This window comes from Saccopteryx leptura, chromosome 4, assembly GCF_036850995.1.
Source record: "Saccopteryx leptura isolate mSacLep1 chromosome 4, mSacLep1_pri_phased_curated, whole genome shotgun sequence".
Classification (NCBI taxonomy): Eukaryota; Metazoa; Chordata; class Mammalia; order Chiroptera; family Emballonuridae; genus Saccopteryx; species Saccopteryx leptura.
Window position 1 is genome coordinate 203,361,457 of NC_089506.1, and position 15,611 is coordinate 203,377,067.

At 44.9% G+C, this 15,611-nt stretch overlaps 1 protein-coding gene and 1 pseudogene across 3 annotated transcripts in view; both read right to left on the reverse strand.

Annotated features, from left to right (window-relative positions):
- LOC136403359 (EF-hand calcium-binding domain-containing protein 14-like) overlaps positions 1–3,052 on the reverse strand; it is a 60,292-nt pseudogene extending 57,240 nt beyond the window's left edge.
- SHISA9 (shisa family member 9) overlaps positions 1–15,611 on the reverse strand; it is a 312,313-nt gene that overhangs the window by 100,603 nt on the left and 196,099 nt on the right. The gene's annotated exons all lie outside the window — the stretch shown is intronic.

A 15,611-nucleotide genomic window follows, 5' to 3' on the forward strand; every position in this document is an offset into this window, starting at 1 on the left:
CTAGCAGGTCCAATCTCTCTTGGCCTTGGGGAACTGACACTGTCTCTCTCCGCTCCTCACCCCGCTAATAACTTGGCTCACGTGGCAACCCCTCTCCAAAGCCTTTCTTTCCTCTCAGCTTGAGAAAGCTCCAATTTGGAGATTGTTCATTATCCCCCCATTTAGACAATTTTCAGCACACAGTGGAACCTTTAAACAGTGTGAACAATGTTGTCAATCTTTCTGCACGCTGCCCCTGCCAGGCTCTTAGAGGTAAATTGACTGCACAGTGAGAGGATTAGGAACATAGTTTCTATTAATAGTAATAAGGAAAGCCAAGTGGACCCTGAAGTTGGATCATGGGAAAGGACATTAGAGACACCTGTATACCAAGGACTGGGCAAAGTCTGGGTCAGGATTTGGTGCCTATCAATGAGGGCTTTCCTCACCAAGGAGCGCACTCCCAACCACCCGGCATGAGAGAGTGGGTGAAGAGGAAACAACCAGACAGTGAGCACCTGCTGTATACAGAGCACTTTAATAATGTTATTTTGTTTCTAATAATGTTATTTTGTTTCATCTTCAGAATCACACCAAGAGCCACAAGTAGTATCCAAATTTTGTGGCTGAGAATACAGAGGTAAAAACCCAAATTCCCACAGCTCATGAGTGATGGAGCCAGGATTAGAAATGTGTTCTTTCTAGCTCCACAGATCCCATTGCTAACACCCACTTTACCATTAGAAGGGCTGGCACGCCTGAATTCCTCCTGAAGTCTCTCTTCTGCCCAGACTGGGCTGCTTCCCTTGGATTCAGTGGAAGAGTCAGAAGTTCACCATCTCCTATTATAACACAAAATGAGACCTTTGCCCATTCTCACTAGATTCTCAGTATCTGCCAGTTGTGCTCACCACCCACTGCACGTCTTTATTCTTACAAGGGCAGAATCCAGCGCCCTTATGAGTGTCATTCAACAAAGTACATCTTTCTGTATTGCTCAGAACAGCCACTTCTCTGCTTCATGAAAATAGCAAGTGGGCCACTAATCCCCCACCTTATACCCAATACAGGCATCATTAATCAATTTCCCAGTGAGCAGCCACTATCCATAGATCAGATTAGGCTCTCAAGATTGATCTACTTACCGTCCATGGCCCGAGCCAATCACAGCTCCTAAGTAAATGAGTGAATTTATCGAATTTATTCTTTTAGAATAACAAAAGCTCTTCTTCCCTGCCCCATTTTCCAAGAAAGCAGAAAACCAAACTGCCTGTATTCTAACGCATGCCTTTACTATCACATCTGGTTTCTTTTTCCACCCTGCCCCCACATTCTTCCAAAGATTTGGATCCAGACAGATATTTTAGTTCTCAAACCCTAGTTCTATCACATTTGTTTGAGTTATGGGAACTTAGGCAAGTTGGCTTCATCTGTAATACACATGATTCTAACCTATCATCTCTGCAGCATTGTTTGAACATTAAATGAGAAAACATACAAGGGCACCAAACACAATTCCTGGACAACGGACTGCCCAATGTCAACATTCTTCTCCCTTCCCCCCCAACCACCAATCATTATACTTATCTATTTGCTCCTTATAGAAAACGGATGCTCAAGGCTCCATTGGAGCAAAAGATGGCCCGGGCGCTGGGGATGGCTCCTTGGCCTCTGCCCCAGGTGCTAGGGTGGCTCTGGTCGTGACAGAGCATCGCCCCCTGGTGGGAAGAGCATTGCCCCCTGGTGGGCGTGCCGGGTGGATCCCGGTCAGGCGCATGCGGGAGTCTGTCTGACTGCCTCCCCGTTTCCAGCTTCAGAAAAATACAAAAAAAAAAAAAAAAAGAAAGAAAGAAAATGGGTGCTGAATAACACTAGGCAGCAAATCTACAAACCCAGGTGGCTTTTCTATCTTTTCAACTTCTTCTTGAGAAAATGCCCAAACATCTTAGTGGTATCGCCTTCCTTCTCCACCACCACCACATCTTGGCTGGGTTCCTACATTACAGAGAATTTTCTGTTCTGTTCCCTCCAGCATTGAAAAAGAACAGGACTCTCAAGTCAACCTGAGGATAACCTCTTGCCAGAGGCAGAAACAAAGGCTGGTGGGTTGGCAAGCACTGGCCATGCCCTACTGGGACAGAAGAGGACCTCTGGCTGAGCACCACGGTTCTCACCTGGCCGGTAACCGCCTGCCCTGTATCACACGCACAGAGGCTGCGTTTCCTTCTCTCAAGCCCACCGTCAGTCCCAGTGGATTTCTTTATGTTTCAACAACAACAAAAGCACTGAACCCCCTACCACCGGCCAGGCAAGTGCTACACCCACCGACCACCACTCCACGGGCTTCTTCGGTGAGCTAGAAAAAATGATATTGACATCGAACAGGATGAAACATCGCAGGGCACTGAGGTATTTTCTTTTTTTTTTTTTTTTTTTTATTTTTCTGAAGTGGGAAACGGGGAGAGACAGTCAGACAGACTCCCGCATGCGCCCGACCGGGATCCACCCGGCACGCCCACCAGGGGCGATGCTCTGCCCATCAGGGGGCGATGCTCTGCCGTGATCAGAGCCACTCTAGAGCCTGGGGCAGAGGCCAAGGAGCCATCCCCAGCGCCCGGGCCATCTTTGCTCCAATGGAGCCTCGGCTGCGGGAGGGGAAGAGAGAGACAGAGAGGAGGGGGGGCGGTGGAGACTATGTGCCCTGGCCGGGAATCGAACCCGGGTCCCCCGCACGCCAGGCCGACGCTCTACCGCTGAGCCAACCGGCCAGGGCCGGCACTGAAGTATTTTATGTGGACTATCTCACTCAGTCCTCAGAGAATCCCATAAAGTAGGACTTTCACTGTAGGAAAACTAAGAATCAAAGTGATTCAGGGATTGTTTTTTTTCTCACGTTACTCAGCTATTAAAGATATTAATACAAAAACTATAACGAAGAAAAGTCTAATATAGGAAGAATTTTATGTACCTTTCTGGCACAGGCGACGTCGCCAGCTAGTGAGGGAGAGACCTGGGATCCCATGCACACCGAGTGGCCGCCATCCCCGGGGTCTTTCTCCCGCTGGGCCGCCATTGCCCGGCCCGGTTCGGCCCGGGGCAGGAGTGTGATGGCTAGAGAGACTCCGCAGCAGCAGTCTGTGCATTTCCAATAATGCCATTATTACTTTCTTTTTAAAATCATTTTTGTTTATTGATTATTTTTAGAGAGAGAGGAAAGTGTAGTGTGACTGTCATATCAGGATTAAAAAACGCAAATAAAAAGTGTCCAACGTTCACTTGGTCAAAGGCTTAAGCTTTGATTGCCCCTGCCCTCTGATCCTTCCGGAAGGCAGCAGCCTTCCCACGGCTCGGGGCACCCTTAAAGGTCCCTTTTCCTTCCTCGCCAGCCTTCCAGGGCCATTTCTGTCTCTCACTGGTTTCCTCGCTCATAAATATTTGCACTCAGTCGAGCTGCTCTGTCTGACGGTGTTTTCACGCCTTGTTTCGCCACCTTCTTAGCAGAGAGCCGGTCTGACATAAATATTTATGTGTGTAAATATGCTCTCCCCGTCCCCAGGTTCTCCACCGTACACAGGACCACGGGGGGCCTCCAGGGCACCGCTGAAGTGCAGCCGTCCTGCAGCCTGGTGGAGCGCCAGGGCCACCAGCTTCCTCCTGAGTCACGGGCAGGAACAGATGTTTGGTGTGTAATCCCCTGTTAACAAATCCCCTGGTGCAGGTGCCTGCCGGTATGCCAAAAGCTCCAACGCTGCAGAATGGAATATATCAGCTCTCCCTCCCGGCACAAGTATAGACCTCCCATGCGAGTTCTCTCGGGGCTGGGAGGGGCTCTGCACCCAAACTAGCTTGACCAAAGCAGAGAAATCTGTATCTGTGTAAGTGTGAGTGTGCACCCTGCCTTCCCTTACTCCAGTCTCAGCGCTGCCTGCGCACACACCTATCCGACCTCGCCCCTCCCGTGGGCCGCTGTGATGGTGCCATTGTCTCGAGGAAGCCATGTTGGCTGTAGTCATCCCACTCCCACCTGACCGCCAAGACCACACTGTCTGCACCCCTGTATGGCTCTCTGTCGGGTCCTTGTCCTCCCTGGAGTCTATCTCCTCTTTCCCGAGGTCATTCGCCATCCTTCTTCCAAAAAAACGCGCGTACTACCTATCGCTGCGGGTGGACACGCACAGTAGCTCAAACCTCGTGCGACCCTGAACAACAACAAAACATTAGCCCCCTTTTAATGTGCAATTCAAATCTGTTATAACAAATTGGCCAAAAACTCAGTAAGAGCATGTTTGGTTTGCCTTGGCCTAAGCCGAGGACCCACACTGTAGTTCTCTAAGGCTCAGGTGAGGAGAAAACTGCCCTGGGTATAGCTCTCAGTTCAGCCCCAAACCCCCTCAGGGTCACTTTCCCTGAAGGAAACAGCCAGTTTGGACATGGACAGAGATTGCTGCCCATGCCTTGTGGGAGGCTAGAGAGAGAGGCAGGTTAGTGATTATTAACACAATTATTAATTGATAATGATAATTAATATTCTCCAGTTAATAGTTATTATTTGATAATTACACAGTGTAATTATTAATAACAAACAAGCATGTGATATGAATCAGTGGAAATAGGGCATAAACAATCTATTAAAAGAAAAAAGACTCTCAGACCAGGTCAAAAAAATTGAAATCTAGCCCTAATTTGTATGTCAGAATGAAATTCCATGTTGGATTATGAAAAAGAGCACCTATATTCAAAGTCAAAACACTTGGGTTTTAAAATCAAAGGTGCCATTTGAGGCTGCATGACCTTGGCAAGGCACCTCCCCTCTGCAAGCTTCTGGCTTCACAGCTGCAAATCCAGTGAGTGGCTATCTCCAGGGGAGGCTCACACCTGGGACAGAGGGTGGAAAGTGCTGTAAAGTTCAGCGCACTCAAGCCTTGTTCCTCAACGTGTGGTCCACAGACCAGCAGCATCAGCATCCTTTAAGAGCTTGTAAAAAAAACTGCCGAGCATCTGGACTCATCCTAGACCCACCGAGTCAGAACCTGCATTACAGCACGGTGTCCCAGGTGAGCCCCATGCACCTTGATGTTTGAGAAGCACCATCTGGACGGCTCTGTGACCTTTCCAAGAGTAAGGAAGACAAGAAGAATGGCCTGTGTTTGCTGTCTCCTGCGTCTGCGTGCGGCTCCCTCTAATGAATGCCCTCCCCCTTCCTTGTCTGGATAACTCCTTGATCTCTGGGCACAGCTTGGATACGCTCCAGGAAATATTCCTGAAAACACCTTCGTTCCTGCCTCCCTGAGGGTTACCTATCCTTCCTGAGCTTCCCTCTGTCACGACCCTCACCTGCTCTGTGGTGTAACTATTGGTTTATGTGTCACCTCCCGGCCCTAGACCATGAGCTTCTTAAGGGCACTCCAGTAAGCACCTACAATGTGTAAAAGGTTCTTGCACAACCAGAACTTAGCACAGAAACTGTATTAGTTGCCTACTGCTGCTGTAACAAATCACCACAAACTTGGTGGCTTAAAACAACAGAAATGCATTGTCTCGCAGTCCTTGGGGCCGGGAGTCTGAAATCCAGGGGCCGCTCTCCCTGTGAAGGCTCTAGGGGAGGGTGTGTTCCTGCCTCTTCCAGCTTCTGTCGCTCCACCACCTCAGCCTCGGGGCTCACACTGCCTCCTCTGTGTGCCCCTTGCAAGGATTCAGGGTTCACAAAGATACTCCGGGATGGCTGCCTTATTTCCAGAAACGTAACTTCATTACACCTGCAAAGACACTCCCCCCCCCAAATAAGGTCACATTCACAGGTTCCAGGGACTTGGTTATATCTTCTTGAGGGCCACTGTTCAGACCATTACACCATCTCATAGTAGGTGTCAAAAGAAGTCCCCTGATTTAATGCCCACCTACTTTATAGATGCAGCACTGAAGCTGAGAATGTTTATAAACAAATAAACAACAACCAAAACAAAAACCTCCCAGCATCACACAATGACAATCGCATCGGGACAAATATATATACATGGGTCTCCTTGGGCTTTGTCCCTAATACACACAAGAGCCCAGACCTACACTAGGAGCAATGTATTTAATACACGTACACTATGTAGCATGTAATTGTGCTAGGCACTTTAAATCAATGAACTCTCCTTTGTCCAGCAACACAGAAGGGTATATATTATTGTCACCATTTTCTAGACAAGGAAACAGATTTATTTCAGATAAGAAATGTATCCAAAATCTCACAGGTGGCAGTAAGCATCAAAGCCAGGATTGGAACACAGGGCTTTCTGGCCCCGTTGACATACTCAGCAAATATTAACTGAGTGCTTACGGTGTACCGGGAATGGCTGGGCTCAAAAGGCACACTTTCAGGACTCATCTCTGGGCACAGGCTCCAGGAGGTTAGTCCCTAGCTCCGAAGCCAGTGTTCTGCTCACTGATCCACACGGCCTGGCTCTCATTTTCCCAAAGCACTTTTCCCATCTGAAATTTCAGCTCCTTTCTGAGCCCTTCAGCAATGTTAGTCTGCCGTACCGTATAACCAGTGCTTCTCAAAGTGTGCGCCAGGGTGCACTGGTGCACCCTAGAAGATTTCCAGGTGCGCCCTATGGTATTCCAGAGAAATATGTGCCTGTTGGGGACCAAAAAACCAACAGGGTTTTTGGAGTTTAGATTTTGGGAGAACAGAGGTGTGGGGAATTGGCTGTAAGCTGACAGTCTGCCCAACCCCCCACCTCACTTGCCTGATTAGGTTGCAAAAGGCTGTTAAGCTGTGGTGCTGAATTGTTTACACTACCCCCCATGTTCCCCGGAAAGACTGGAGGCAAGTTTCTTCTATCCTTTGTTTGGTGTCAAGTTAAGATGATATGTATGGTGGGGGTTTTCTGCACTCAACACAATTAAGAGTAAAAAGGGAGAGATTTTTCAATGTATTGATGAGGAAATGAGAGTTTGCCTTTCAAATATATGCCCAAACATTGAAGAAACCTCTAGGACACATCAGGCTCATGTTTCTCATAAACACAAGAACAAAAAACTTAACACATTTGCGCTAGGACCTGCCGAATTTACTAAATCTTACTAAGAATGTATCTACATATATAAAAAGATAACTTTTTTAAAAATTTTTAACTCCCCTTTTTTACAAAGTCTAAAAAGCATAACTCAAAAAATGTAACATAAAAATGTTTTTTAATGTCAGAATAAATTTAATTTTGTCATATTTATTTTGTTTACCATAAAAGCACGCTTGGACTTTATATTTTGTCTTTAATATTTGCCTTAATTATTATAACGTATTTCTCATAAATTTGTATATAGTGACCTACAATTATTTGTAAGATTTTAAATGCAACCCAACTTCAAAAAGTTTGAGAACCACTGCTATAAACCAAGGTGCTCTAACAAACTTTCTCAAAGCCAACAACCATTATAGCTAGGACCACCTTGGGAAACTCCCATGAATGAGAAATGGAGAACTTGAAAATTATATGCCCTCCACCACACACACACCTAATACTTTAAGCCAAGTAGATTCTACCATTAATTCTTTGCCAACCTTGTTCAAGGATTCATGGAGTACACCAGAGACAAACTGGCATGCATGATTATGTTAGAAGTAAATACAAAATAAAGTCAGATAGATCAGTAAACAAGGTACAGCCCCAGTTTCACGAAACTTACAGTCCCTGGAACATTCAACCCCTGGACAATCCCACAAATATAACCCCAATTATAAGGCAGGGTGGAGAACCAAAATAAAATTTGTCTTAGAGATCCTACAATTATCCATGCAAGAAATGGTAGTTGAACTTGACCTAAGAGGCTGTTTAGATTTCTACAAGCAGAGATCAGGGAGAAATGTCAGTAAAGAAGAAGGTATTCTTGGAAAAGAAAGTCAGAGGCTTTTGTTCATAAACTGTCAGCATTGGAAGAAATTGGAAGTATTGTTAGTGTAGGGTTTGAACACAAGTGCCAACAGGTAGGGCTAGTAGTAAGCTAGATTGAACTACTCTGATATATTTATCAGCTATTCAGGGACAAATTTAGTCTGATTGAGCTATTATAAATTTTTATTATTTGGTATCTGGGGCATATGGGCTGTTAAAATATATTGAGCCTTACCCCTGCTACATAAATGAGGCAAGAAATGAATGAGTGAGTGAGTGAAAGAGGACAGGTGTAAAGTAGATACCAGCCAGCCAGAAAGATGAATAAGTAAAAAGATACATTGATGGTGATTATGATGATGATGATGATGATTGGGAAAGCAGAGGAGGAAAAGGAAGATGACAGATAAAGGGATAATAGGTAGATAGATATAGCACTAGCTGAATGAATAAATGATGGGTGGACGGATGGATGAATGAATGGATTGATGGATAGATGGATGGATAGAGTTAGATGTAATACCTGCTAGATAGCAATATATATAAAGCCCCAGGGCACAATGTTGACTAAAGGGATAAAAAGGGAATTATAGAATAAAATGTAAACTATGATACAATACACATAAACTAAAACATATAAAAATACTACATATATATTTTTATTGAAATATAAATCTATATATAAAAGTAAAAAAGGGACATATACATAAGAGCTAAGTCTATAAGTTTTTTAGGAAACAAACAGGAGAAAAGCTTCTTGACCCTGAGTTTGTCAGTGATTTCCTGGATATGACACCAAAAGAACAGGCAACAAAAGGAAATGGATAAATTGAACTACATCAAAATCAAAAACTTTTGTACATTAAAGAACACTATCAACAGAGTAAAAAGACAACCCAAGGAATGGGAGAAAAATATTTTTAAATCATATATTTGATAAGTGGTTAACAATCAGGACATATAAAGAATTCCTAAAACGCAACCAAAAAAAAAAAAAAAGGGCCCTGGCCGGGTGGCTCAGTTGGTTGGAGCGTCATCCTGGAGCATGGAGGTTGTCAGTTCAATTCCCGATCAGGACACACACAGGAACAGATGTTCCTGTCTCTTTCCTGCTCTCTTCCTTCCTCTCTCTAAGATCAATAAAATAAACATTTAAAAATACTTTAAAATAAAATAAAAAAACCACCAAATTCAAAAATGGGCAAAGGACTTGAACATAAATACACATTTCTCTAGGAAGCAACTACTATGAGTAGATGCTTCCTGCTTCTCCCCCCTCTTTCTCCCTCTCCCTCTTTTTCTTTCTTTCTCTCCCTCCTTCTCCAAAAATCAATAAAATAAATAAATAAATAAATACACACTTCTCCAAGGAAGGTATACAAATGGCCAACAAGCACATGAAAAGATGCTCATAATCACCAATCATCAAGGAAATACAAATCAAAACCACAATGAGCCAGCACACCCAATAATATGTATACCAGGGGTCCCCAAACTTTTTACACAGGGGGCCAGTTCACTATCCCTCAGACCATTGGAGGGCCGAACTATAAAAAAAGACTATGAATAAATCCCTATGCACACTGCACATATCTTATTTTAAAGTAAAAAAACAAAACGGGAACAAATACAATATTTAAAATAAAGAACAAGTAAATTTAAGTCAACAAACTGACCAGTATTTCAATGGGAACTATGGGCCTGCTTTTGGCTAACGAGATGGTCAATGTCCGGTTCCATATTTGTCACTTGTCACTGCTAGCCGTAACAAGTGATATGACGCACTTCCGGAGCCGTGATGCGTGCGTCCTGCATCACCGGAAGTAGTACTGTACGTGAGCGACACCGCGCTTTGCCACCCCACCACATACAGTACTCCAGGAGCACAGGATGCTCCTCTCACTGACCACCAATGAAAGAGGTGCCCCTTCTGGAAATGCGGCAGGGGCCGGATACATGGCCTCAAGGGGCTGCATGCGGCCTGTAGGCTGTAGTTTGGGGACCCCTGATGTATACTATCAACACAAGAAAGAAAAATAACCTCAGAAAATAACAAACATTGGTGAGGATGTGGAGAAATAGGAACCCTTGTGCATGGCTGGTAGGCATGTAAAATAGTACAATTTCTATGAAAAACAGTAAGGCAGTTTCTTGAAAAAATCAACCTAGAATTACCATATGCAGCAATTCCACTTCTGGGTATATACCCCAAAGAATTAAAGTAGAGACTCAAACAGATGTCTGTACACCCATGTTCATAGCCACACTATTCACAACAGCCAAAAGGTGATATTCATGATAGCAAAAAGGTGGAAGCAGCCCAGGTATCCACGAGTGGATGAACAAATGGATAAACACAATGTGGTCTATCCATACAATGAATACTCTTCAGCCTAAAAAAGGAAACAAATTCTGACCCATGCTACATGGATGAAACGTGAGGATATTATGCTAAGTAAAATAAGTCAGTCACAAGAGGACAGACATTGTATGATTCCACTTATAGGAAGCCCTTACAGCTGTCAAATTCGTGGAAGTAGAAAGTATCAATAGAATAGTGGTGGTTAGGGGCTGGGGGCGTGAGGGGAGGAGGAATGGAGAATTAGTATTTAATGGGGACAGAATTCCAGCTTTGCAGGTTGAGAAGAGTTCTGGAGATGGATGGTGGTGATGGTTGCAGAATGATGTAAACGTACTTAATGTACACTTAAAAATGATAAATTGGTACATTTTGCTATGCAAATTTTACCACAATGAAAGATGGACACTTTTTAAACATTTAAAATGAAAAAGGCATTAGGATTAGGTATAAAAAAGAAGCACACAGAGTGCAAGACTTCAGCAGCCTGGTTGGGGGGTGGGTGGGATAGAGAGGGGCAATTTCAGCATCATTTTCCACATATTGGTTCGATGTTTAAGAAAATGTCTGAAGAAATACCACCCAGTGTTAGCAATTGTCAGTTCTTGGTGGTGAAAAGCTGGGTGATTGTTACCTATTTCCATGTACTTATATGCATCTTTTTTTAAATTATTATTATTTTTAGCAAGATAGAGAGACAGTGAAAGAGAGAGATGAGAAGCATCAATTCATAGTTGCATCACTTGTAGTTGTTCATTGATTGCTTTCTCATATGTGCCTTGACTGGGGGGCTCCAGCTGAGCCAGTGACCCCTTGCTCAAGCCAGTGACCTTGGGCTCAAGCCAGCGACCATGGGGTCATGTCTATGATCCCACACTTCAAGCTGGGGCCCTCACACGCAAGCCGGTGACCTCAGGGTTTCAAACCAGTCTGTATCATTTTTAATTTCCTCAAAATAAAAATTATAATTTAAGAAGACAATTGGAAGTGGGGGGGGGGACTCAATATTATGACTTCATTAATTAAGTCTTTATGCTCTAGGAACAACAGTCATTGACTTCTAGGAATATTTTAACCAACACAGGTAATCTCCTCAGTTTTTCCAGGCAAAATTCCAGGCTTACCGCAGGTCCTCACTCAGCGTTTGAGGGAGGGAGGAAGGGAAGGAGGGGGAAAGAGGAGGGAGGCAGGCTACTAGGTAGTTTAGGGGGGAGGCTTACATCGACTCAGAGTCAGGTTAAATGACCTCGACTACAGCTCCCAGTTTTTCTCCTCCTAAGATACTAGCCTGGGCCTCTTTCCAGTTTCCATGTGTTCAGCCCTCCCTCCACCATGGGTTCCAAAAACCCAGCCAGAGAATGCAAACAAATGAGCCAGGAATTTTCAGGACAGTCTCAATCCTTGGCTGGGTCCCTGCAGCAACTGAATATTAAACACGTTAACTCTGACCTCCCTGCCCAAATTTCCTTTGTATTGAACGCAGTAACGAACCTCTCAGGCAAGACAATTTTCCCCAGGGTTTCAGTTGCCTGTTCCTTACCCAATGGGCGACACCTACAAGTCCTGACAAAGGCAGCCACTTAATTCCGAGAAGAGACACCAAGCAAGGACAATCCTTCTCTACTCTGCCTGATGGGAAGTTCAGACTAGGCAACGGCCAGGCTTGGTCAGGACAGGCACTGCCCGGACAAACAGAGCTCCCGGTCCTACCTCTGCCCTAACCCTCACCTTTCATGGGCTGTGAGAGCCCCCTGATCCAAACACACAGTAGCCGATGTACCACTGCTCCCTGGGGAACCACCAGAGCCATCCTCTCTGCAACTTCTGAAAACATTTTTGGTTCAGATCCATTAAAACCTGAAAATCAGGAAAGTGTATTCAGATTTGTTGTCCTACCAGCAGGGAGTTTAGACAAGATAAGGGCGAAAAGAGACCCTTCGCTCCGAGTGGCACAGGATTTGGTTAAAGGGAAAATGTCCATGCACACACACTGCTTGGCCTTCACAAAGGGAAGCTGAAGCCGTGACCCTGGGGGCACCCCGCGATGGCCTTTAAAAGTCATCATCGCGCACCCTCTCTCAGCATGGGAGTCACCGGGAAATGTCCAGGTCAGAGACAGAGCCACACCCGCCCAGACCCAGAAACCTGAACAAACCATCAGATGCTAAGCCTCGACTGATCCTAAATTTACTTTAAAAACAACCAACCAACCCGAACCTGCCAGAAAGAAAACCTACCAACTCCCAGTTTTCAGCGAGAGGTACAAGTCAGAATCCCCTGTGTCTATCTGCCCGCCACTGGCTCCAGGAACTCCATCCGAGTAGGTGTGAGGTGTGGCCCTGGAACACATGTTTTGAAAATGTTCCTCTGGAGATTCTAAGGCTGATAAAGTCCCACCAATTTAATATATTTCACAGGTATGCCTCGTGAAGGAAAAACAAAGCTTTTCTTTCCTTCTTCCCTCTCTTCTCCTCTCCTTTCTTCTTCCCTTCTTACGTTCCTTTCTTTTTTTTTTATCTTGCTTTCTTCCCTTTATCTCGCTTTTTCCTTCTCCTCTCTCTCTCTTACCTTCAATTCAACAAATATTCATTGAATGTATCTTGTAAACTTCAACCCCAGATTGCTTTTCAAACTTAGCAAAACTTTGTTTGTTTGTTTCTTTGTGGGTTTTTTGTTTGTTTGTTTTGTTTTTTGGCAGATGATTCAAGTAAATCCTCATGGTTTTCTCTGCCCAGTCACGGGGCCACAACACAGTATACTCATCAACAGAACCTTTTGTTCCTTTGCTTTTCAATGCTCTGACTACCTGGACTTAAGGTGGAGAGGTCTTTGCAGTCCTTTTTAGATGACAAATGGTAACGAGCAAAGGGCCCTGAAGTCAGACAGACCGGGTTTTGAATCTCAGGCCCATTTCTTAGCTGTGTATCTTTAAGCAAGTTTTCTAACCTCTCTGGGCCTCAGTTCCTAAATCTGAAAATACCTGATTAAGTGGACCTCCACGAGTATCAGCCTGGACATATGATAACTGGAGACCAGCCAGCAATAATCCTCCTCGGCCACCCTGCTTCAGATACAACCCATTTCAGAATCAAAATCTTTGGAGAAAGACTGTAGTGAATTGCCTGGGGTTACTTGGAATAGTCCAAGCATCCATTTTACTCACTTGGTAGAACAGAGTCTCAAAAGAGAAAATTAGTTTAGTAATAAAACATACGTTTAAAAGTAGTAGGAATGATTGTTAATGTTTACTATAATCTTTATATTTATATGTATCCACCACTATGCTGAGTGTTTTGTTTAGATTATCTCAGTTAATCCTCCAAATGGGGGTGTTATTTTCAGTCTCATTATACAGATGAGGAAACCAAGGCACAGAGAAGTGAAATAAATAAACCAGGGTTTGAACTCGGGCAGTCTGGTGTCTGAAATCGCCTTCCTAACAAGCAAAGGGAGCTACAATGAAATCTTGGGAGCTTAATTTGGAATAGTTTTTCTACCACCTTTCGTCCCATCGGGGCTCTCTCCTCACCACAGACCCCTGGCTGGCTGGCAGGCCTCACTGACCCATCACACCATCAGAACACCGTCTCCAGCAACCTTCGATTCTTGCTACAGGTCCGGGTCCCCCGCCTGTGCTTTTGGATGTTAAAATAGACCCAAGCAGTAGCTGAGACTGACAAGGGACTGCTTCTCAAACCCAACGGATTCCTCCCAGAGCCACAAGGAGCAAACATCGTACGCTTTTCATACCAGCGACCGAGGCTCACCTTTCGGGCATCATTCAGCCTTTTTTTGTCTCTTGCATGAAAAGCCTTTTCAGCCGGGGAACATCGCAGCTGCTTTTACCGGACGACACACGTCTGATCCAGGGAACTGGCCAAGTCCAGACAGCCATGGCGTCTTTGTGTCCCCACTGCTGCGGTGTTGGTGGGGGCAGCCAGGGGATGCCTGGAGGGGCGACTGGGGGGGCGGGGGCGAGACCTCCAGCAGATGTGGAGGGAGGGGCACGAAGGTCCTGAAAATGTCGCTGTAAGCTCAGTGGCAGTCATCTGTTCAGAGCATCCAGGGTCACAAAGGACACTCAGATACTGCCCTTTTACTGTGGTTGGGAAGACATTTTAGCCTGGCTTAGAAACCAAGCCATTTGACTATAGAATCCAACAATTCCACTTCCACATTTCCACCCAAGACCAGTGAAAACGTACATCCACATACTTACAGGATACTTATTCATAGCAACATTACGTATAATACCCCCTGAAAAAAAAGAGCCCAAATGTCCACCAGTGGACAAGGGGAGTGGTCTTGCCATACAATGAAATATTATTCAGCAGTGAAAATAAACTGAAGTATTGATACCTACTACGACAGGGATGAATCTCAGAAACAACACGCTAGGGCAGGGGTCCCCAAACTTTTTACACAGGGGGCCAGTTCACTGTCCCTCAGACTGTTAGAGGGCCGGACTATAAAAAAAAAACTATGAACAAATCCTTATGCACACTGCACATATCTTATTTTAAAGTAAAAAAAAAAACAGGAACAAATACAATATTTAAAATAAAGAACAAGTAAATTTAAATCAACAAACTGACCAGTATTTCAATGGGAACTTTAGACCTGCTTTTGACTAATGAGATGGTCAATGTCTGGTTCCATATTTGTCACCACTAGCTGTAACAAGTGATATGACGTGCTTCTGGAGCCGTAAGGCGTCTGTCCTGCATCACTGGAAGTAGTACTGTACGTGAGCGACACCGTGCTTTGTGGCGCCATCACATACAGTACACTGACCACCAATGAAAGAGGTGCCCCTTCTGGAAGTGCGGTGGGGGCCGGATAAATGGCCTCAGGGGGCTGCATACGGCCCGCGGGCTGTAGTTTGGGACCCCTGCGCTAGGGGAAGGGAGCAGCCACACGAGACCAGGCATTGTGTGATCCCATTGATATTAAAGAGCCAGATTAGGCAAATCTATAGAAAAGGAAAATAGATTAGTGATTGTCCGGCTTTAGAAATGAGAACAAGCACGAGGATTTGACTGGGGTGATGGACACGTTCTACAACTGCATAGTGACGATCGTTGCACAACTCACTGAATTTCCGAAATGGCTCTGAATTACTCACTGAAAACCAGTGACCACCATAAAGTTGGGGTTTTTTAGAAGTCATCAAACATTGAGAGTTTTTTAAAATTACCGAACGATGTGTGTACCAGACAAGCTGCAAACATGCCACTACCTGTCACCCATCCCTGAGCACAAGGAGAGATTCAGTAAGGAATGAGGCCAGGGTCACCTTACCCCTGGATGCTGGAAAGGAGATACGGTGTCTGAAGGTCACCGTACTCGGTGACTCATAAAGAAAAGACAATGACTTGATTATCATCATC